The sequence below is a fragment of the Pseudonaja textilis genome, chromosome Z (genome assembly GCF_049901715.1).
Source record: "Pseudonaja textilis isolate UNSWEBS1 chromosome Z, rPseTex1.2, whole genome shotgun sequence".
Classification (NCBI taxonomy): Eukaryota; Metazoa; Chordata; class Lepidosauria; order Squamata; family Elapidae; genus Pseudonaja; species Pseudonaja textilis.
In genome coordinates this window covers 55,889,643-55,913,551 of record NC_142008.1, presented here as the reverse complement: position 1 = coordinate 55,913,551, position 23,909 = coordinate 55,889,643, and the positions used below count along the sequence as shown (strand labels likewise).

The window sequence follows — 23,909 nt, the reverse complement described above, 5'->3', positions numbered from 1 at the left end:
AGAATATCGATTTTTGACCAAAAAGTTATTGGAAAAAGAGGTGAATTATAGATGGTTGATTCCAGAAGGATTAATGTTTATATGGCAAGAACAGAGACACAGAATCGACTCAATTGAGAAAGCAGAAACATTCTACAATGAATTTTTTGGAAGAAGAGAAATAGAGACAGAAAAAGAGACCATCTCAACTGAACCTCAAGAAGACCAGACAGGAACGGGAAAAGAAGAAGGTGCGGTAGGTGGACAAATGGAGACCAAAGAACAACGTGAAGTAAGATCTACGAGAACTGTTAGACCTAAATATAAAACATAACCATGGAGCAAAAAAATTGATTTCTATGAATATAAATGGATTGAACTCAGCTATTAAAAGAAGAAAAATCTTTCATAAATTAGAGAAGTTAAAATTTGATATAATTTGTCTACAAGAAGTACATATTAAAAACAACATCAACGATTATTGGTACGACCAAAACTGGGGAAAATTTTTACCTCCTTGACTAACTGTAAGAAAAGAGGAGTGGTCCTGTACATTAAAGAAACTATTGCAGCAAAATTGATTTATACTGATGAAGACAGAAGAGTATTAATGGTTGAAATAATGGGTAACAATATAAAAACACTGCTGGTTGCAATTTATGCTCCGAACGATGAACAAGAAGAATTTTATTAAAAGTTACATATGAAATCAATTGGACTGGACTATATCAATATAGTTATGATGGGAGATTTCAATGGAATTGTAGATAATAAATTGGACTATACAGCGACAGCATCAAAACAAAATAGAAAGACTCTCCCAAATCCTTTTTAAAATGATAGATGAATTAAACTTAAAAGATATAAGGAGAGAAAGAAATGGTAAAACTCAACAATATACTTTTTATTCAAATAGACATTTATCATGGTCCAGAATAGATATGATTTGGACTTCATCAGAATTAATATCTAATATTCAAGAAATAAATATTGAAACGGGTATATGGGCAGACCATAATCCAATGACAATTAAATGGAAAGGACAAAGAAGAAGATCTAGATGGACATTAAACAATACTATTTTAAAGGAAAAAGATTTTACACAATGGATGGGCAAAGAATTGGCTTTCTTCTTCAGTGAAAATAAAAAAGAAGATACTTCAATGCAGAATGTTTGGGATACAATGAAGGCATATGTGAGAGGATTAATAATGGACTATACAAAGAAAAAGAATATTAGGAAGAGGCAAACTATTAAAGCTCTAGAAGATGATTATAAAAACTGGAAAAGAATTGCAGAATATGCCACAGAAAAAAGATATTAAATTCAAAATGGATATAATTAAACATAAGATGGGTCAGGCAGAGAAAGAAGAATTGGCACAAAAATTAGAAGTGCTAAACAGAACTATTTTGAAAATGCAAATAAACCAGGTAGATGGCTAGCATACAAATTGAGAAAGGAGAAAGAATCTAGGAAAATAGTACAGTTAATAGATGATCAAGGCGAAATATGTTATGATAATAAGGAGAAAAAGGCAATTATCCGAGACTTTTATGGACAATTATATAAACAGGAGGATTTTGATGAGGAAAGAATTAAACTTTATCTACAAAATGCTAACCTACCTAAGATATCTGAAGAGACTGAAAAAATGTTAGAAAGTACTATAACAATGATGGAACTAACGGAAGCGTTTAATAGGCAGAATAATGGAAAAGCACCAGGCCCAGACGGGCTCCTGGCAGAATTTTATAAAACATTACAAGAATCGTTGAGCACTCCACTGTTAGAAGTTATGAATGAAGCCATGTTAAATAAGAAAATACCCAAAACATGGTCAGAAGCTTATATCACACTTATTCCAAAAGAAGGGGCCGATCCATCACAAATTAAGAACTATAGACCTATTTCTTTATTGAATGCAGAAAGGCTCAAAAGATACTTAAATAACTTTATTCATCCTGACCAGAATGGATTCCTGCCAAAGAGACAAATTAGGGATAATATGAGGGTAATTCTGGACACTTTGGAATATTACAAGGCACATCCTGAAAAACAAATGGCTTTGATATTTTTCGATGCCCAAAAGGCATTTGATAATGTGAACTGGAGATTCATGTTTTTGTTATTGGAACAGATGGGCTTTATAGAAAATTTATTCAAACAATAGAAGCCATATATGATATAAACAAACGGCAAAAAAGTAATGATAGAGGAGATTTACAGACTCTATTAATATAAGAAAAGGCACAAGACAAGGTTGCCCATTATCACCTTTGTTATTTGTATTGACTTTGGAAGTGTTGAATAGAAACATTAGAGAGGATCCAAATATAAAAGGAATGAAAATTAAGAAGGAGGAATTTAAATTGCAAGCCTTCACGGATGATTTGGTTTTTATTTTGGAAGATCCTCTAGGAACAGCTTTAAAACTATTGGAAAAGATAGAGATGTATGGTGAGATGGCGGGTTTGAAAATAAATAAAGATAAAACAAAGATCTTGACAAAGAATATGTTACTAAAACAAAGAGATGAACTGGCAGATTTACTGAAAATTCAAGTTACGAATAAGGTTAAATATTTGGGGATACATTTGACGTCAAGATGTACTACATTGAAAGAGAATAACTATATTAAACTTAAACAACAGATAGCATCTGATTTGAAGAAATGGGAAAACCTACAATTGTCATTGATAGGTAGAATTTCAACAATCAAGATGAATATTTTACCCAGAATTTTATATTTGTTCCAAACCATACCAATTAGGCTTGGTAAAGATTACTTTGAAGAATTAAATAAAATTGTGTTGAAGTTTATATGGCAAGGTAAGAAAGCCAGAATAAAATTAAAACTCTTACAAGATGCTAGAATTAGAGGAGGATTTGGCCTTCCGAATGGGGAGTTGTATTACCAAGCTGCAAATTTAATGTGGGTTAAAGAATGGATAACATTAAGAAAGACTAGATTGTTGACATTAGAAGGACGTGATTTATTACTGGGATGGTATGCTTTTCTGTGGTATAAGGGAACTAAATCGCAGGGCTATTTTAGAAGGCATTATATAAGGGAGTCTTTATGGTTGAATTGGGAGAAAATTAAGAGAAAATGTTATTTGAAAATCCCAGTCTGGCTATCAACTATTGAAGCCTTTTCTTATCCTATAATATATGAGAAGGAACAAACAGTTAGATATGGGGAAATATTGGATGAAAAGAGTGAACTTAAAACAATGCAAAAACTAGAAGAACAAGGCATAAAGATGAATTCATATGCGCAAATACATTCAAGGTATCTTATAGATTCTAAGATGGAGGGATTTTATGACAAATTGACTGATTTAGACAGGATCTTGACAGGTACTGATGAAAAAGTGATTACAAAATTATATAGTTATTTGTTGGAAATTATATTAGAGGAGGAACAAGTTAAAGAAACGATGATTGTTTGGGGGAAGAATTTTGGATATGGGATTGATTTGGAGAAATGGGAAAAATTGTGGTCTCAAAATTATAAAATGACAATGTCAACAGCTTATAAAGAAAATTTGTATAAGATGTTTTACAGGTGGCATTTTCCCCGCGACAAGAATTGCAAGAATGTTCAAGAACAAATCTGAAAAGTGTTGGAAATGTCATAAGATACCTGGCTCATACTACTATGTGTGGTGGATTTGCGAGGACGCTAGAAAATATTGGACTAAAATTCGCATATGGTTGGAAAAAATGACAAGGACACATATAGACTTGAAACCAGAGATTTTTTTATTGGGAATCTTGCCTGATATATATAATAAAAATTTGAAGTATTTTATTGTAAATGTATTAACAGCAGCTAGGATTGTATTTGCTAAAAACTGGAAGAGTGAGAAAACTCCATCAGAGGAAGAAATTATTAAGAAAATATTGGATTGTGCTGAAATGAGTAAATTGACATTTGAAATTAGAGAACAAGAAGATAAACAATTTTATGAAGTTTGGGATCTTTTTTATCAATGGTTAGATAATAAAACATAATAATAGAACATTCAGATATAGCATATAAATTTTTTCTTTTCTTTTTTTTTGATATTATCTTTATAAAACATTATCAAGATAGATTTGGTATGATTTTTTGATTTATTGCAAAAAAAATTAAGTAAACTATAGTTATCTCGTTAAAGTATGAATTAATAAAATTATAGATAAATGTTTTTTTTAGTGATGATATTAGGTTATACAATTATTGATTGATAATATGAGCTATTATGTAACATAATTATATTAGTGACTAGGAAATGGATGCACAAAAAAAAGTGGTAAACCAACCGATGCACTGTTTGTAAATTTATGAAGAAGGATGATGTTTTTATGTTTTATGTGGTATGTCTATGTTGTTTTGTTGTTAAAATAAAAAACTTTTTTTTTTTTAAAAAAAAGAAGTTGCCTGCCCAACTAGGCCATGGGAAGAAATAGCCATGGATTTTATTGTGGATTTACCTGATTGTCGGGAAAACATGGTTATTTGGACTGTGGTGGACTTGTTCTCGAAACAAGCCCACTTTGTGGCTTGCCCTCATCTCCCTTCAGCAAGAAACTTGGCTAATCTCTTCATTACCCACCTATACCATCTGCATGGTGTTCCATGTAGAATTATATCAGATGGGGGGGGGGGTTTCAATTTATGGCAATGTTTTGGTGTAGGTTCCTAAAACTGATAGGGTCATCCCAAGGTCTTAATTCTGGGTGCCACCCTGCCACTAATGGTGCTACTAAAAGAGTGAACAATATTTTTTGGAGCAATATTTGTGTTGTTATGTTAAGCACCAACAAAACAATTGGGCAGATCTATTACCATACGCCAAGGTCACCTACAATAATGCTGTTCATAGCAGCACTGGATTCACCCCATTTCATGTGGTTAATGATGTGGAGTTTGTCACAGTACCAGAATGTCCTACAGATATTCCAAAGGAGAGGGGTTAAAGAAGTGGAATGCTAAATTACAATGATTATGGGGCCCAGTGAAAGATGCATTACATAAGTCTGCAGATGAATATAAGGTTCAAGCGGATGAAAAGAGATGCCCACAGCCCCACCTTTCCATTGGCTAGCCCATATATTTATCCACTAAATACCTTTAGACTACCCAACAGGAAACTGGAACTGAAGTTCATAGATCCATTCATTATCGAACAGATAATTAATCCAGTGACAGTGCATCTGAAATTGCTTCAATTGTTAGGGAAAGTTCACCCAATTTTTCACTGCAATCTGTTATGGTCTGCCCGGATGGCAGCTTTTAGAGGTCCCCCTTCTCCAAAGCCTCCTCCAATTATAGTTGGGGGGAAAGAGACACTTCAAGGTGCAGAAGATTCTAGACTTGGGAATACATAGGAACAGGCTACAATATTTAGTATTGTGGAAAGGATATCCCTTATCAAAGGCATCGTGGGTGCATGAAGTAAATATGAATGCACTCCACCTTCTGTCTAAGTTCCACCATTTGAATCCCAGAAACTGGGTACGGTCCGTATGCCATAACGTTACTAAACTGTGTTATTTGTTTTCCAGCCACCAACCCTGTGGTGGGGTAGGGGGGCTGCATGTCAGCCCTGTGCACCCTTCTAATACAGGACTGCCATTCTGGGAAATATTGGCCACAAAGTTAATTGTGTCATTTGAAACTTTGAAATCGAATTTGAATCAACTGGCAGAAACTGGTGATGATCTCTTGTGCCAGCTATTGTACAGCTAACTTTCCATCTGTCGTGCCCCTGTCAGAGTTGACGTACATGACATTGCCATAGCGATGTCCTCAACTTTGTCCCTGTTTTTAGGGCTTTATACATCAGTGATGAACATCCAACCCTACTTTTTTAGGAAGGTTGAAACATCATTCTAATGAGAATGATTTTACAGAGTTGAGCCCACCTTGCTTGTTTTTCAGAGAGTTTCCGTGGATTTTTCAGGGCTTTTTGTGATCAGTCCATACTTCAAAGGGGATTTGGTTTCCTTCCAGGAAATATCTCCCTGTGAGCATTGCCCACCACACAGCATATGCATCTTTCTCCCATATGGCCCATCTTTGCTCAGTTTCCATCAGTTTCTTGGATGTATAAGCGCATGGTTGTAATTGTCCACTTCCATTCTTTTAGAGGAGGACTGCTCCAACTGCAACATCACTAGCATCTGCTTGGATGACAAAAGGTTGTTCGGGGTGCTTAAGGACCAGTTCTGCTGAGAATAGATGTTTGAGCTTCTCTAATGCCTCTTGGCATTCCATTGTCCAGATAAGGGGTTGCCTTGATTTGGGTTTCTCCCCCCACCTTTGTTTTTAGCAAGTTCGTGATAGGGAGGGAGATGTTTGCAAAAGCTGGAATGAATTGGCGATAAAATTTTGCAAACTCCAGGAAGCTTTGCAGTTGTTTGCGGGTGTGCGGTGGGTCCCAGTCCAATACAGCTTTTACTTTCTGTGGGTTCATCTCTATTCCCTCATGGGATATTCTATACCCCAAATAGTCAATTTTTTTCTTGGTGGAATTCACATTTAGACAGTTTTGCATATAGTTTAGCTAAGAGTTTTGTGAGGACTGCACAGAGTAGCTTGATGTGTTCTTCCATCATTTCTGTGTAGATTAAAATATCATCAAGATACACTAGAACCCCTTTATATAAAAATTCATGAAGGGTTTCATTGATCAATTTCATAAACACGGAAGGCGCTCTTTACAGTCCAAAGGGGAGCACTTTAAATTGGTAGCATCCCAATGGTGTGCTAAAAGCTGTCTTCCACTCATCCCCTTCTTTTATTCTTATGTGGTAATATGCCTCTCGCAGGTCTAACTTTGAAAAATGTTTTCCTTTTGAGAGGTGGGCTAACATATCCTTCATGAGGGGGAGTGGATACATATTCTCTGTGCAAATCGCATTAAATTTTTTTGTAATTAACACACAAGCATACTGAGTCATCTTTCTTTTCGCAGAATAACACTGGAGCAGCTCTTCTTGGTTGGATGGGTTTGATGAAACCCCTTTTTAAATTTTTGTTGACAAATGCTCCGAGTTCTTTTAGTTCTCTGGGAGACATGCAGTACATTTGTGGTTTTGGGAGTTTAGCCCCTGGTAGGATTTTGATAGCACAGTCTGTGGTGCGATGGGGTGGGAGTTCCTCACAAGCTTCCTTGCTAAATACTTGGGCCAGATCCTGGTACTCATTGGGGATGTTAATGGGTTCAGCTGACTGTCCAGTCATGGCTGACTCTGTTCTCTGTTCCTTTCTTTATCCTTTCCTTTGAGCTATTTGCAAATACTACATATCTCTGGAATTGTATGATTCCTCTCCTCCAATTTATTTTTGGATTACATTTCTGCAGCCATGTGGGACCTAGGACAAGCAGCTCTTCCATTCCTGGGGCTACAATGAATGTGAGCATCTCACTATGGTTCCCTAATCTTATTTTCAATGGTTCTGTGGTAAACCTGGCTGGCTCCCCCCAGCTATAGTTCCATCTAATTGGCAGAAAGCGGTGGAATTTTCCATTTCTTTCAGTCGGATCCCCAATTTCTCTGCAAGGAAGGGATTTATAAGGCATCGGGTGAATCCCCGGCTGGGGATAAACAGACTTAGAGGTAGAGTGATTGGTTCAATTGGGTTACTTACCAGCGGGTCTTCCGGATCACTTTCGGACTGGCTCAGGTCCCCTTGGAGTATTGGCAGTTCTTCCTCACTAAAAAACTTATGGGATACCATGAAGGCCTGTGCCAGAAGACTGATAATAGACTATACAAGAAAAAGAAACATAAAAAAAGACAAATGCAACAGATGATAGAAGAAGACTATAAGAAACTTGAAGGGGACTTACAAAGATATCCATGAAAAAAGGATATCACAAAGTAAATGGATGTAGTTAAACACAAAATGGGGTTGTTGGAAAAAGAAGAGTTAGCTCAAAAAATTAGGAATGCCAGACAGAATTTCTTTGAAAATGCAAACAAACCAGGCAGATGGTTGGCGTATAAATTGAGAAAGGAAAGAGAATCAAGAAGGATTAGTCAATTAATAAATGAAGAAGGACATGTTTGCTATGGAAATGAGGAGAAGAAAAAATTATACAAGATTATTATGGGAAATTGTATTATCAAGAGAATATTCAAGAAGAAAAAACTAAGCAATATTTAAAGAAAGCCCAGATACCCAAAGATATTGAAACAATGCTAGAAGGAAACATAAGGATGATGGAATTAACAGAAGCTTTAAAAAAACAGAATGTTGTAAAAGCACCAGGTCCAGATGGATTGCCAGCAGAATTTTATAAGACTTTTCAGGAAATATTCAATGTTCACCTATTAGAAGTCATGAATGAAGGTATGTCAAAGAAGAGAATACCCAAGGTCGGAAGCATATATTACACTTATACTGAAGGAGGATACAGACCCGCAGCAAGTTAAAAATTATAGACCTATATCCCTACTAAATTCAGATTACAAAATATTTGCTTCAATCTTGGCAGAAAGACTAAAAAGATATTTAAATAACTTTATCAATGCTGACGAAAATGGATTTCTGCCAAAGAGACAAATCAAAGACAATGTGAGAATAATTCTGGACACTTTGGAATACTATGAGGCACATCCTGAAAAGCAAATGGCCTTGATGTTTCTAGATGCAGAAAAAGCCTTTGACAATGTGAGTTGGTGATTCGTCTTACTGCAATTGATACAAATGGGCTTTGGTAAAAAAATTATCCAAGCCATTGAAACAATATATCATAAACAAGTTGCAAAGGTTATGGTAAATGGAGAACTAACAGAATCCATAGATATAAGAAAAGGGACAAGAAAAGGTCATCCACTGTCACCTCTGCTGTTTGTGTTAACATTGGAAGTGTTGAATAGGAATATTAGAGAAGAAAAAGAAATAAAAGGAATGAAAATTAAAAAGGAAGAGTATAAATTGCAAGCCTTTGCAGATGACCTGGTATTTATATTAGAAGACCCATTGGAAACAGCACCTAAATTAATAGAAAAGATAGAAGAACATGGAAAAGTAGCAGGTTTGAAAATAAACAAAGATAAAACAAAGATATTACCTAAGAATATGTTAGCAAGACGAAAGAAAGAGTTGGAAAAAGTTTTAGAAATACAGGTCACAAATAACATTAAGTATTTAGGGATACACATTAACCAAGATGTAGCACACTGAAGAAGGATAACTATCTTAAACTCAAACAGCAGATTGCGACAGATTTGGCAAAATGGGAAAATTTACAACTATCATTGATTGGGAGAATATCTACAACTAAGATGAATGTATTGCCTAGAATGTTATATTTATTCCAGACAATTCCAATTCAACTAGGGAAAGAGTTTTTTGAAGACTTAGATAGAATTGTGCTGAAATACATCTGGCAGGGTAAGAAAGCAAGAATAAAACTTAAACTGTTACAAGATGCAGAAACAAGAGGAGGGTTTGCCTTGCCCAACTGGGAGTTATATTACCAAGTAACAAATCTGATGTGGGTAAAGGAATGGATAACATTAAGGAACAGTAGATTATTGACTTTAGAAGGGCATGACTTGCTGCTGGGATGGCATGCTTTCCTCTGGTATAAGGGAACTAAAACACAGGGGTATTTTAGAAGACATTACATTAGAGAGGCGCTGTTTTTGAACTGGGAGAAGATAAAAAGACAATACTACTTAAAAATCCCATTATGGATATCTACTATTGAAGCTTTTTCTTATCCAATAATATATAAAAAAGAATAAACCGTTAGATATGGTGAGATATTGAATGAAAAGGGTGAAGTTAAATCTATACAAGCGTTGGAAGAACAAGGTGTAAAAATGAATTGGTTTTCATATTTGCAAATACAATCTAGATTTGATAAAGATTTCAAAACAGAAAGTATTTATGATAAGTTGACTGATTTAGATAAAATTTTGATGGGTACTGATGAAAGGGTAATTAAAAAACTTTATGGATACTTATTAGAATTTAAATTGGAGGAGTTAAAGTTAAGAGTTAAAGTTAAAGTTAAAGAAACGATGATTGCTTGGGGGAAAATTTTTGGATGTGGGATTGACTTAGATAAATGGCAAAAATTGCGGTCTCAAAATTATAAAATGGCAATGTCAACTGCATATAAAGAAAATTTGTTTTACAGGTGGCACCTACCCCCGTTGAGAATCATGAGAATGTTAAGAACAAATTGGATAAATGTTGGAAATGTCATCAGATACCTGGTTCATATTACCATATGTGGTGGACATGCTCAGATGCCAAAAGATATTGGACTATAATCCATAGATGGTTGGAAAAAATGATAAAACAACACATAGACTTTAAATCAGAGATCTTTTTATTGGGAATTATACCGGAAATGTACAATAAAGAGCTGAAATATTTGATTGTAAATGTCCTGACAGCAGCTAGAATTGTATTTGCTAAGAATTGGAAAAATGAAAAAATACCTATGCAGAAGGAAGTTATTAAGAAAATTATGGATTGTGCTGAAATGAGTAAATTGAAATTTGAAATTAGAGAGCAAGAAGATAAGCAATTTTATATGATATGGGATTTGTTTTATCAATGGTTGGACAAAAAGACATGGTAATGTAATAGATTAGATAATTTTGTAATAGAAGTTCAATAGATTGATATAAAATATGATACAGACATATATAACCATTGGATGAAAGTACAATATAAATTTTAAAATAAAATTTGGAATATCTCATACAAAATGATGGAATAAATAGTTTAGTCATGGATGATTAATAACTGATAAATATATAAGCATGTTAGTTTGACAATGTGCAAATCTATATAAACTGAGTAATGACTATGAAAGGATAGCACAAAAGATTTGTAACCAACTGGCACACTGTATGTATATAAAATGGAAGATGGTTTTATGTTTTTATGTTTTGTTTGTATATGTTTGTCTTAAAAATAAAAACTGTTATTAAAAAAAGGGAGGGGGGAAAGTGTTCCAAAGCTTGAAGTGATGAATGAAATCTTGTCAAAAACTAAAATACCCAACTCATGGTCAGAGGCTTATTTTACTCTTATATCAAAAAAGGACACTGACCTACAACAATTTAAAGACTACAGACCTATTTCCCTGCTGAATTCAGATTATAAAATATTTTCCTCAATAATGGAGAGAAAGACTTAAGAGATACCGGAACAATTTCATACATACTGACCAAAATGGATTTCTGTCGAAGAGGAAAATCAAAGACATCAAAGCAAATCAAATCATGAGAATAATTTTGAACACTTTGGAATATTATGAAACACATTCTGAGAAGCAAATGGCCTTGGTATTTCTAGATGCACAAAAGGTCTTTGATAATGTAAATTGGCAGTTTGTGATATTACAAATGGAACAGATGGGCTTTGGTGAAAGATTTATTAAAGCTATAGGGGCAATATACTATAAGCAATCTGCCAAAGTAACGATAAATGGAGACTTAATAGATAATATTAATATCAAAAAAGGAACTAGGCAAGAATGCCCACTATCGCCGCTGCTGTTTGTTTTGACTTTGGAGACCCTAAATAGAAATATTAGAGATGATAGTGAAATAAAGGAAATGAAAATAAAAAAGAGGAATATAAGTTACAAGCATTCGCAGATGATCTGGTTTTCATATTAGAGGAACAATTAAAAACAGTGCCTAAATGGATAGAAAAGATTGAAGAATATGGACAGGTGGCAGGTTTGAAAATATAAAGATAAAACTAAGATTTTATATTTGTTTCAGACAATTCCAATTAAATTAGGGGAAGAATATTTCGTGGATCTAAACAAAATAATATTGAAGTATATATAGCAGGGAAAGAAGGCAAGAATTAAATTAAAACTGTTATAAGATGCCAGATCAAGAGGAGGTTTTTGGTTTGGGAATGATATTACCAGGCGGCAACACTGATATGGGTGAAAGAATGGATAGTCTTAAGAAATACTAGATTGTTAACATTAGAAGGTCATTACCTATTATTGGGATAGCATGCTTTTTTATGGTATAAGGAAAGTAAAACACATGTGTACTTTAGGAGACATTATATTCCCGATGCTTTATTATAAGTATGGGAGAAAGTAAGGAAACAACATTACATGAAAATACCAGTTTGGTTGTCAACCATAGAGTCATTTGCATATCCAATTGTTTATAAAATGGAACAAACAGTAAGATATGGTAAAATATTAAATGAAGAGGATGAACTCAAATCTAAGCAACAACTAGAGGAACAAGAAATAGAGATGAATTGGTATTCATATGTGCAAATACATTCTAGATATGATAAAGATCGTACATAAGCACTGGACTTTCCCCCTTCAATCGAAAAAGAATGAACTTCTGAAAGCTAGGTACTTCAAAAGGAATTCTTTACTGAAAGGAAATAATCCCAGTACTAGTCAAAGCAGAATCTAAGATGCTTCCAGGCATTCAGTAATAGATAAAGGGAGTTAGAACCCCTCCCCTTATTTAGATGTAGATTTAGTCAAACAAAGAACCAACATGTTAATTTCCCCTCCCCTTTTCTGGGAACATATCTTAAAGAATTTCCCAGGGAGTATCTTCCAGAGCTGGAATTTTTATGGTCCCTTCTCCTCTTGCTGTCTCTCCAAGAGGTGACAAGTTTCTAGACATCTGGCTCCAATCTTTCAGTTGTATATCATGTGCAAGTTATACAGATTCAATATAAGGTTTAATATATTCAGGTTACATCAAAAAGGATTACTTGTACCAACTTCCCTCCCTCCTTCTTCCATTGAAGAATGGCAGATACACGGATCTTACATCATAGGACAGAAGGATTTTATAATGAACTAACTGAATTATATGGAATTTTGACAGGTACTGATGAGAAGGTGATTAAAAAATTATATGGATATTTACTTGGAATAAAATTAGAAGAACAAGTAAAAGAAACAATGATTGCTGGGGGGGGGAGGAATTCTGGATATGGGATAGATTTAGAAAGTTGGCAGAAATTATGGACTCAAAACTATAAAATAACAATGTCAACAGCATTTAAAGAGAATTTGTATAAGATGTTTTACAAGTGGCATCTACCTCCAGCAAGAATAGCAAGGATGTTTAAGAACAAATCAGAGAAATGTTGGAAGTGTCATCAGATACCTGGATTAAAATTCATACATGGCTGGAAAAAAAATGACAAAACAGCATATAGACTTGAAACCAGATATATTTTTATTGGGTATCTTACCTGAAAGATATAATAAGAATTGATATATCTGATTATAAATGTATTAACAGCAGCTAGAATTGTATTTGCCAAAAATTGGAAAAGTGAAAAAAATCCTACAGAAGTGGAAGTGATTAAGAAAATAATGGAATGTGCAGAAATGAATAAATTGACATTAGCAATTAAAGAGCAAGAAGACAAAGAATATCATAAAATTTAGGATTTATTTTATCAATGGCTAGATATGAATATAGAGAAATAAAATATATTATAAATATAAAAATAACATAATAATTGTTAAATAACAATATAATATAAAAATAACATAATAGTAATGATAAGATAAGGTAATGATATGTTATAATTGATTATAATGAAATGAATGATATTACATATTAAGTCATGTAATAGTTGAGATTTGCTCGAAAAGAATGATGTGAATTTATAATTAAAGTCTAATAAGGTGTTAATAACAATATAATATAATAGGCACATTTGATATATATGATATGAATTATAATTTAAATGTAGAAGCGAAAGACTGCTGATGTTGTACACAAAAGATATGTACCAACCGACACAATGGAAAGATGGTTTTATTTGTTGTTTTATGTTTATGTTTGTTTATGTTTGTTGATAAAAAATTTAAAAAAATATTAAAAAAGAAATAATTATAAAAATGATGATTTCTCACTCATTTCTTTGCTAGTAGTTGAAAATAAGCAGCCATAAATGTCACCTAAAGTTGGAACCCAAAGTACACTAAATGTAGACTGATTTTTAGCTACACATCTTCCCAACAAACAGCAAATTTTGAAGGTAAAGGACAAGTAACCACAGTTTGGGACAAGTAACCACAGTTTGCATGTTGAAGGTTCCTAAAGGAATGCTGGGAAACTCTGTATTTTAAAGAACATTTGAGGGAGAGGTGCAGAATAGCTCTTCTCTGCCTGAGGCTGTAGAGACCTGGCACCAATCAAAACACTGTTTGTGAAGCAACTGATCAACACTGACAAGGTAAGCCACTAGTATATGAAAATAAAAGCAAACTCCACTCTCTTCTAGTACTGATGATATTACCTAGTTTGGTAATGAAACATCTGCAAGAAAACCATCAAGCTCAGAGAGCACCAAGGACCCCATAATTCAACCCTGAGCTACAAATATTCTCTTCTATTAATAAATACTTTTTGGTTAGAGGGACTCAGAGCCTGCCTTATATGAGATGGTTCCCAGTGGATTTCATTTTAAATTTTGATATAATTTCTGTAAATAAAGAATGTAGAATTGTAATGGCTGAGTATTTAATCCTTCATACATTAAAAAAAAGTACAAAGCTAAGGGATAAACAAATAAGAAACAGATTTGAAAAAAGAAAAGGCTCAGGCTCAGAGTGAAAGTGTAAGAAAGAGAAAAAGAAGGAAAACTGACAAAGAATGACTTCCAATTTTCTTTGGTACATATCAAACTCTTACTCCAAGATTAACATTTGTCTACATTATTTCCATAATCCCATATCTAATTATCAAAGCCCAGATCAACTTTTAATTTCAGTTTCTCACAAAAAGTCCAGTAATGGTTCATATTTTTTTAATCACTATTTGTTAAGGAAACCACAACTGATTTATTTAATTGCACCAAACTGTAAATAAAACAGGAATGGAAAATCCTAAACTGTAGTGTAGATCCATGCTTCTCCACTTTGGCAATTTTAAGGTATATGGACTTCAATTCCCAGAATTCCCACTGTTCCGGACTAGCAAGCTCGAAAGCCTGCAACTCTGATTGGCCCATGAATAGCAGATCGTGATTGGTCACCACAGACTGATCCGATTGGCTAGTAAACGGGCTGCCATTTATATAAGGGCTGCTGCGGCTGGGATTCTTCATTCAGATCTGAAGTCACTAATAAAGAGCTGTTGTTGTTATCTGAGTCTTGCCTCCGTTCTTGAACCATCCTCCCAGATCTAACACTGGCGACAAGGATGGGATGCGGAGGCAACAAAGTCTATTGAACTCGAGCTAGCTGAAGGAACACGTGACTGACAGAGCGCAACATCGGCGACATGGCCAGCAGCGCTATACCACCCGCCCCATTCGATCCAGCTAGCGAGGACTGGGACTCATATATGGACAGGCTTCAAAGTCCAACAACCTCAAGGATGCCATGCCCAGCAAGAAACGAGCCGTTTTTCTAATGCATTGCGGACCTGCCGTTTTTAAAATGGCTAAAGCACTAGCGAAACCAGCTGAAGTTAAAACGATGGATTGGGACACCCTTGCTCCCATCCTGCGCAACCACTACGCCCCAGCAGTACCGACTCTCATTCGCAGACACGAATTCTATCAGAGGGACCAGCGTGAAGTTGAGAGCATCGGGGATTTCGTGGCAGACCTGAGAAACCTGGGTGGTTTATGTGGCTTCGCTAATCTCGAAGAAGCCATGAGAGACAGAATTGTCCTTGGCCTTAGAGATCCAACTGTCCAAAGCAAGATCATGGCCAAAGGAGTCATCTCAATGCAGATTCCATAGCAGACGCCACCGCAGCTGAAGCCACTCGTAAATCAGCAGCATGAATGTGCCGAACCAGCGGGACCAACCGCCAACCCACCAACGATGCTAGGAAACCTTCAGACAAGTACACATCGGCCACCCATCATGAAGATATCGAGTCACCCTCAGACAGCGAGGAGGAGGAAGTCCACAGACTCCAGTCAGAACGTCAGCAACAGGACCAGCGGGGTCGTAAATCCAACTACCAATGCGCCGGATGCGGTGGAAACCATCCTCGATCCAAATGCAGATTCTTAGACGCCATGTGTTGTTTTTGCGAAAAACATGGGCATATTGCTAAAGTATGCAGAAACAAAAGAAGTTCCAGCCCCAGACAGAGAGGGAGCAGCCCGAAAAGAACCGATGGCAACCCCACCACACAGAGGGACTGCCCTAGCAACCAGTGGAACCAGTACAACAGACCCCAAAGGTTTAATGGCATGCCCCGACGAGAAGAGGCTCATCAAACCATCACCATCGGCCACGCTTCATCGCTAGATACAGAGAAAATTCATGTAGAAGTCACCATTGAAAATAAACCTTGCATCATGGAAGTAGACTCTGGGTCCTCCCTATCCATGGTATCCTGGAAAACGCTCAAGCAACTGATTCCCAACATCCGACGCCAAGACCTCAGCAGTCAGAGACTTATACTAAGAGATTATCAAGGCAACCGGATTCCAGTCGCAGGTACCAGGCACTTCCAGGTCTCTTTCGAAGGACATAATGCAATACTACCACTCACCATGGTCGACAGAGACCGGCCAAGTCTACTGGGCCTTCAGTGGTTCGCACCATTAGGAATCGGAATGGCTGTCATCCATCATACTGAAGACGATGACTGGGAAGCAGCCCTCGTCCACGACTTCCAAGAAGTTTTCAGCGAAAAGTTAGGCAAGTACAAGGGGTCCCCTATTTCGTTTACTCTTTGCCCTGACATTGCGCCCATTCGCCTAAAACCACGCCGAGTTCCTTTTGCTCTCAAACCCAAAATTGACGAGCAACTGGACAAATTAATTGCACAAGGCGTGTTAGAGCCCATTGACCACGCCCGATGGGAGACACCAATTGTCACCTCCATAAAGCCTGACAGTCCTTGAGAATCTGTGGAGACTACAAGGCCACCCTCAATCAAGCACTGCAACAGAGCGCCTATCCGGTACCAGTCGTTCAGCATCTCCTACACTCACTTGGGGGTGGCAGAATATTCACAAAACTAGATCTGGCCCAAGTGTATCAACAGCTGCCAGTTGATACCGAAACTGCAGAAGCCCAAACTATAGTTACACATCGTGGTGCATTCAAATGTAGCAGGCTCCAGTTTGGAGTAAGCGTAGTGCCAGGCATTTTTCAAAGCCTGATGGAGAGACTATTGCAAGGCATAAAAGGGGTCGTGCCCTATTTTGATGACGTACTGATAGCAGCCCCAACAAAAAGTCAATTAGAGAAACACCTCAGAACAGTCCTACAAAGGTTCAAAGATGCTGGCCTCAGGGTTAAGAAGGAAAAGTGCCAGTTATGCACAGAAAGGGTAGAATTTCTTGGCTACCTTCTTGACAAACAAGGAATTCACCCTACAGAAAAGAAATTGGCAGCCATCAAAAATGCCCCAAGGCCCAAAAACAAAACTGACCTTCAAGCCTTCCTGGGACTCATTAACTTTTATAACATTTTCCTACCCCAGAAGGCGACTGTTGCTGAACCCTTTCATAGACTACTCGATAAAAGGGCCTTCTGGATTTGGGGACGACGGGAGGAACATGCTTTCCAGCAAGTAAAGGACCTCCTCACTTCTGATGCAGTACTAATACAATATAACGAGACACTCCCATTGACTGTTACTTGTGATGCCTCACCTTTTGGGGTGAGGGCCATTCTGAGCCACGTCCTACCAAACGGTTCCAAAGCACCAATTGCATTTTTTTTGAGAACTTTGTCAAAAACAGAAAGAAACTATAGCCACCTAAATAAGGAAGCCCTTGCTATTGTCTCTGCGATTAAAAGGTTTCATGAATATGTATATGGGAGATCATTTTCCATTATCACAGATCATAAGCCATTACTTGGCATTCTGGCAGGCGACAAACCTACCCCACACATTCTTTTCCCCAGAATGATGCGATGGTCGGAATTCCTAGCTGCCTACGACTATCAACTAAGATATTGCCCTGGAAAATCTATTCCTCATGCTGATGCCTTGAGCCGCTCTCCACTACCCGAACTGCAGGATGACCCAGCTCCCACGCTACCAATACTACAAATCGAGACAATTCCCTCACCTCCACTAACGGCCCAGGACATTACCTTCGAAACCAAAAGAGACTCATGTTTGGCATGAGTTCTTGGCTGGGTGGAGAGGGGATGGCCAGAATACGAGCCCAAGGAAACATTTAAACCATTCAAAAACAGACAAACAGAACTCTTCTCACAAAAAGGGTGCGTATTATGGGGAGACCAAGTCGTCATACCAACTAAACTACAAAAAAAAAGTCCTTCAAATATTACACGATAGATACCTGGGCATTGTGCGTATGAAAGCACTGGCAAGAAGCTATGCCTGGTGGCCAGCTATTGACAAACAAATTGAATCCTGGGTCGCCTCTTGTAACAGATGCCAGGAAAACCACTCAGCCCCACCAAAAGCTCCACCAGCAGAATGGGAAACTCCCAGAGGTCCCTGGTCGCGCATTCATATTGACTTTGCGGGACCTACTAAAGGACACACTTTCCTAATAAAGTGGCAGTCATCAAGAAATTAAACAGACTCTTTGCCACACACGGCCTACCCGATGTCCTGGTTTCCAACAATGGCCCCCAATTTACTGCTTTAGCCTTCGAACAATATCTAGCTGAACGGGGCATCTGACACACACTCACATCACCGGCCCATCCAGCGGCGAATGGTAGGGCTGAACGAATGGTTCAGTTCACAAAGAAAACCCTACAGAAAATGGAACAAGGTAACATCCACGATAAAGTCACTAGAATGCTGCTTCTCCAGCACATCACACCTAACAGCACGACTAACAAGAGCCCAGCTGAACTCCTCATGGCCAGGAAACTCAGATCGCCTCTAGACCGCTTACACCCTGCCTACACCCCAGAAAAGCTCCTGAGTTCCAGCAGCAAGCATTGCGCCTTTAAGGTAGGAAACCTTGTATTTTCAAAAAAAAATTCAGGGGATCCCCTCTGGATTCCTGCTCAAATAACTCAAGTCACGGGTCCCTGCTCCTACCGTCTACTGACCACTGATGGCAGAGTGTGGAAACGCCACATTGACCAGCTACGCTCCAGATTGACCACAACTTCCATCCCTGACCCCAGCATCGACACCAGGGGGGGAGGGGAAGCCGCGAGCCCGGAAATAGAACCAACACCTGTTCCTTCAGAACTAACCCCGAGATCACCACACCATAGCTTGCAATACTCACCAGCCGTAGTTGAACCTGGGCAGACGAACACTTCACCAAGAAACAGCAGCCAAGCAGGTTCAGAGAGTCCGGGGAACCGTAGCAGTAGCAACGAAGCTGAGGACTCAATCACCCCAAGGGCATCAGGAGAGAGTCCCAACTATAGCACTGGTTCACCATTCCAACTAGATCCAGCAAGCAGTCCATCTGAACCCGAATTTGAACACGGACAATTGGAATTACATAAGTCAGGTAGACAGGTACGAAGACCTGCCTACCTGCAAGACTATATAATTCCACCTCTTAAACGGAACCAAGAGGGGAGGGGTGTTCCGGACTAGCAGGCTCGAAAGCCTGCAATTCTGATTGGCCCACGAATAGCAGATCGTGATTGGTCACTGCAGACTGATCCGATTGGCTAGTAAACGGGCTGCCACGATTGGCCCAGCCAAGTGCAGCAAACTCAAATCACCGTCATTGGCTGCCTAGCCGCAGCCAGCCCTATATAAGGGGCTGCTGCGGCTGGGATTCTTCGCTCAGATCTGAAGTCACTAATAAAGAGCTGTTGTTGTTATCTGAGTCTTGCCTCCGTTCTTGAACCATCCTCCCAGATCTAACACCCATGGCAGCATGTAGTTCACCCATCTTCAACTTGCCAAGACTGAAAAACACTGATCTACAGAGAGGGATTTTTCCATTCCTCTTTTACTGGTTCTTACTTATAAGCAATCATAATGCAAAATCTTCACTTCCACCCCATTCCAGAGCAACCACCATTCTCTCACTAACCTGCTTTCTGACTCCTCTGTGCAGGGCAACAAAAGAAGACTATGTTACCAATTTAAAAAGAGACCTTCTGTAAGGCCCAGTTTCTCTCCTCTTCAAGCAATAAGAATGAACTTTTGAAAACTAGGTATTTTAAAAGGAACTCTTTATTCAAAAGGAAATTATCCAAGTGATAGTCAAAGTGAGGTCTAATATGCCTCCAAGCATGCAATATAGATAAAGAGAGTTAGAACCCCTCCCCTTAGTCTGATGTGGATTTCATCAATACAAAGAAGTAACATGTTAATTACCCCCCCGCTTTTCTGGAAACGTAGTTGAGAAGCATTTCCCAGGAAGTTTCTTTCAGAGCTGGAATTTTTATGGCCCCTTCTCCTCTTGCTATCTCTCCAAGAGGTGACAAGTTTCCAGGCATCTGGGCTCCAGTCCCCAGTTGTATATCATGTGCAAGTTATACAGATTCAATACAAGAATTAAGATATTTGGGTTACATCAAAAAGGATTACTTGTACCAACCTCCCCCCTTTCTTTTTCCATTGAAGAATGGCAGATACACGGATCTGACACCTTCCAAAAAAGAAGTTCCAATTCTGGCTGGAAAACAGACAGAGTATATAACTAAAGAGACAAAAAATAGAAGAATCTGCATTCTGTCAAAGCAATTGTTTCATAGCAAAAAATTTAGATCCTGAAAATTGCCCAGAAAGAAAGGTTTAGACTGTGACCTTCTTCATCAATCATATTATTCTGACCAAAATTGGAATTGCTTTTAAGTGAGAACATCTGATTGTAAATCTGTTTTGACACAAAGCTGATAACAAGGAGTATTGCAGCCCTGCAGTGTACATCCTAATCCCTTTTATCTATGCACAGCAACATTGTGCATACTCCTAAAAGGAGCAGAGTTTGTGCTGCATTGTCATGACATTATTGTTTCATTCTAATTCCTGCGATGAAGATCCTGAAGACACAGCTGACTATACCTTTTTATGTAATAGAACTTTCAGTATCATGGCTATTGGTAAAGAATGTCCCCACTCCACAGTAATCAGTGATATATAGTGGTGAAAGGAAGTCTCCTAACATGACTTTGGTTCATATACTTTGGGGGAAAGGAGTCTGGGTATCAGAAGTAATATACTGGCCATTTTTCCTGTGACCATCTCTCAGTTATGGAAGCTCAGAATGGACCGCAAAAAAACAGTTGAATCAGAAACTTTGGAACTGTTGGAAGAAATATCCATCTGGTTCAGTTCCAAACTGGGAGAAAGGTACTGGAGACAAAATGGAGGCAGGAGGCTGATTGGAAAGAGGGTCCATTTATATATATAAACTTTTTTCCCTTTTAGCCATCATCTCTCACTCTCAATAAAGCTTTAATTAATCGTTTCCTAGTTTTCTGCCATTATCTATCTTTTTTTTTTTACCATTTCTCTTAATCATTCCTCCCTTCTCTATTATGTTCCATTGTCTCTTTTTCAAGTTATCTACTCTTACTCCTATCTTTCTCTCAAGACATTCTCCCTGAAATTCCATTCCCTGTTACATTGCCCTTAAAGTACTCTCCCCTTGATTTATTATATCAATCATTGTCATTTTTAATTTTATTTTCTTTTTGTCATTTATTTTTATTTGTTGTTCCGTCTGTTCTGTTTTTCTGTTTACTCTTCCAATTGGCTCCTCTTCTCCTGTTTTCTTTCTGTTATTTGTGTCTCCATTTCCAGTTCTTCTGCCATGTTCTGTATTTTATTCAAAATGTCCTCAAATCTTCTATTCATAATGTCCGTTATATCCTGAAGTTCCAACATGATTTCTTTGCAAATTCCACTCATCTTTATTTTTGTTTATTCTATTTCTTTGTGTCCAATTGTCCAACAGTCTTTTGTTCAAACCAAAATCACTTTTCAGACTAAAAACCCAATGTCCAGGAGTCTTTATATCCCCAAATTAGTCAATCTATTCTTTTAAATAATCCAAGGGCAAAACCTTCATAAATTTCTTCTCCAATTAAATTTCATATTGTAACTTTCTGTGGTCTTTTGATAATACAATTCCTTTATTTCTCGCTTTCAATTCTTAAGTCAGGTCTTATCAAAACTTTTTGAATCTGTAGTATCTTTTGTTAACAGCAGGTGGCCCCCTTAGATCAGTTTTCAGTTTTCACTTTTCTTTTCTTTTTTGTCTTTCTCATCAAACTTTACCAGTATTTCAAAAAATAGATATATATTCCTTTTTTGTAAATAGATTACAGCATTTTAAAAATACCTGTCTAAATCTGAAATCTGTCCAATCATAAAGTCTGATTTTCAATTATTTTTTAAGAAATGTACTGTATTCTTCCTTCATTTTACTTTACTTTAAAAATTCTACTCCAGTACTAGGTTATTGCTAATTTAAAAATCCTTATGAATTCTCTTTTCTGAATTTCTTTATCGGGGTTGTACTTTGAGGTTCAAAAGTGTTCTCACCTGGTTCGCACATCATTCACCATCTCCTCAGTCCTGCACAGTCTTGGGTATTCAGACTGTCTCTGTCTTTATGACAGCCATTTTGGTTGCTGCTGCATCTTGTCTTCAGATGAAGGGGCTGTCCATGTCAGGGAGGAGAGATGTGGCTATCATCTCCCTGCCAGGAAATCCCCCTTTACTTCTCCACTTCTCCAAAGTGGCTATGGCCTCGATTGAGGCCCTCCAATGAGGTGAGCTCAGAATGGGGCCACGGAGCTCATGGTCCTTGTTTCCAAAGGCGATGGAAGTACAGCTGGAAGTACAGAGTCCATTTATTGATGAAGCTGAAGCACAAAGGTGGTTCTGGGAAGCTGCCCACATAGAGTTGAGAATGGGGTTTTTTACCTTCTCTTGGGTTTTGAACTTGAGCTTCCTGTTTCTGTGCAAGAACTTGTATTCTATTGAATGCTGTCAGACTCTCATGGGGCTATGTAGGGGATGTAGCTGAGGTTGTCTGAGTTCCCAGGTTTGGTTGAAGCTTGGCTGATGCAATGTCATTAGGAGATTGTGCAATGTAGTGAGCTCTGCTGCTAGTGGGTTAATCTACTATGTCCTAGACGGTCATGTCTTAATCCCATCACACTGGAACTGAAGGTCTCTTGTCTTGTAGATAGGCTGGCCCAGTCTTTAATGGGCACAAAATATCTGCTGGTGGAAGGAAGGTGGGGCTCTGAGTTTCTGTCTCCTTTAAGATTTTTATTTGTCCTTTAGGGGAAATATTTTATCATGCCTTTTTAATATTTTTCAAAATAGTTCATTCTTATAGGAAAGGGGGGTCTTCCCTCATAACAAAGCCAGGAGTAAAGATCAAATGGTAAATCAGCATTCCTGAAACAACTATGAGAATTAGGACTTAAATTCAAACAGCTGATAGAAACAAAATGCAGGAACATTGTTGAGGAAGCTATGAAATTGTTTTACTACAGTACAAAATGTGAAAGCTTTGAAATTCTCAGAAGTCTTTCATTTGACAAAATGACAAAGTAAAAGTGTAGTGCGATTAAGGAAATGTTGATTTCACGTCATAAACATTAATCCTTACAAAATTATCTTATATCTGAGCAATATCTGAGCAATAGAGTCTCTTTTGTCAAAGTAGATTCCAGTTATTAAAGCAAAGTAAAGCAAAAGAGAGGACTTTGGGTAAATAAAGACTGAACCTGACCAGAATCAAACCATAATAGTTAAAATACCTGCAAATGCTTATAAAGGTTTGCCAACTCAAAGGGGCAGTGCACTTCTATAACAAAGGGAAGGGATGCTCCAGCCTTCTGAGATTTCTTATTGGAAACCTACTTGAGAACTACAATGTTGGAGATGCTCTTGTTCAGGTCATCTTGTGAATGGAAGAGTCAAGACTATTTGGCATAATTGCATTAATATTCTATGAATTCTACTACTATTATCTATAAACAGTGCCACCTAGTTTCACACACCATAGTAGGATTTACTATTCTTGGCTTGCATT

The 23,909-nt window shown here is 37.5% G+C and overlaps 1 protein-coding gene across 3 annotated transcripts in view; it reads right to left on the bottom strand.

Annotated features, from left to right (window-relative positions):
• The window catches only part of FYCO1 (FYVE and coiled-coil domain autophagy adaptor 1), a 290,511-nt gene extending 271,146 nt beyond the window's left edge, over nt 1-19,365 (bottom strand). For all 3 annotated transcript variants that reach the window (XM_087916728.1, XM_087916729.1, XM_087916734.1), the window contains exon 1: nt 19,173-19,365. The gene's annotated coding sequence lies outside the window, so the exon portion shown is untranslated. The remainder of the gene's footprint in view (nt 1-19,172) is intronic.
• Nucleotides 19,366-23,909: the final 4,544 nt, after the last annotated feature.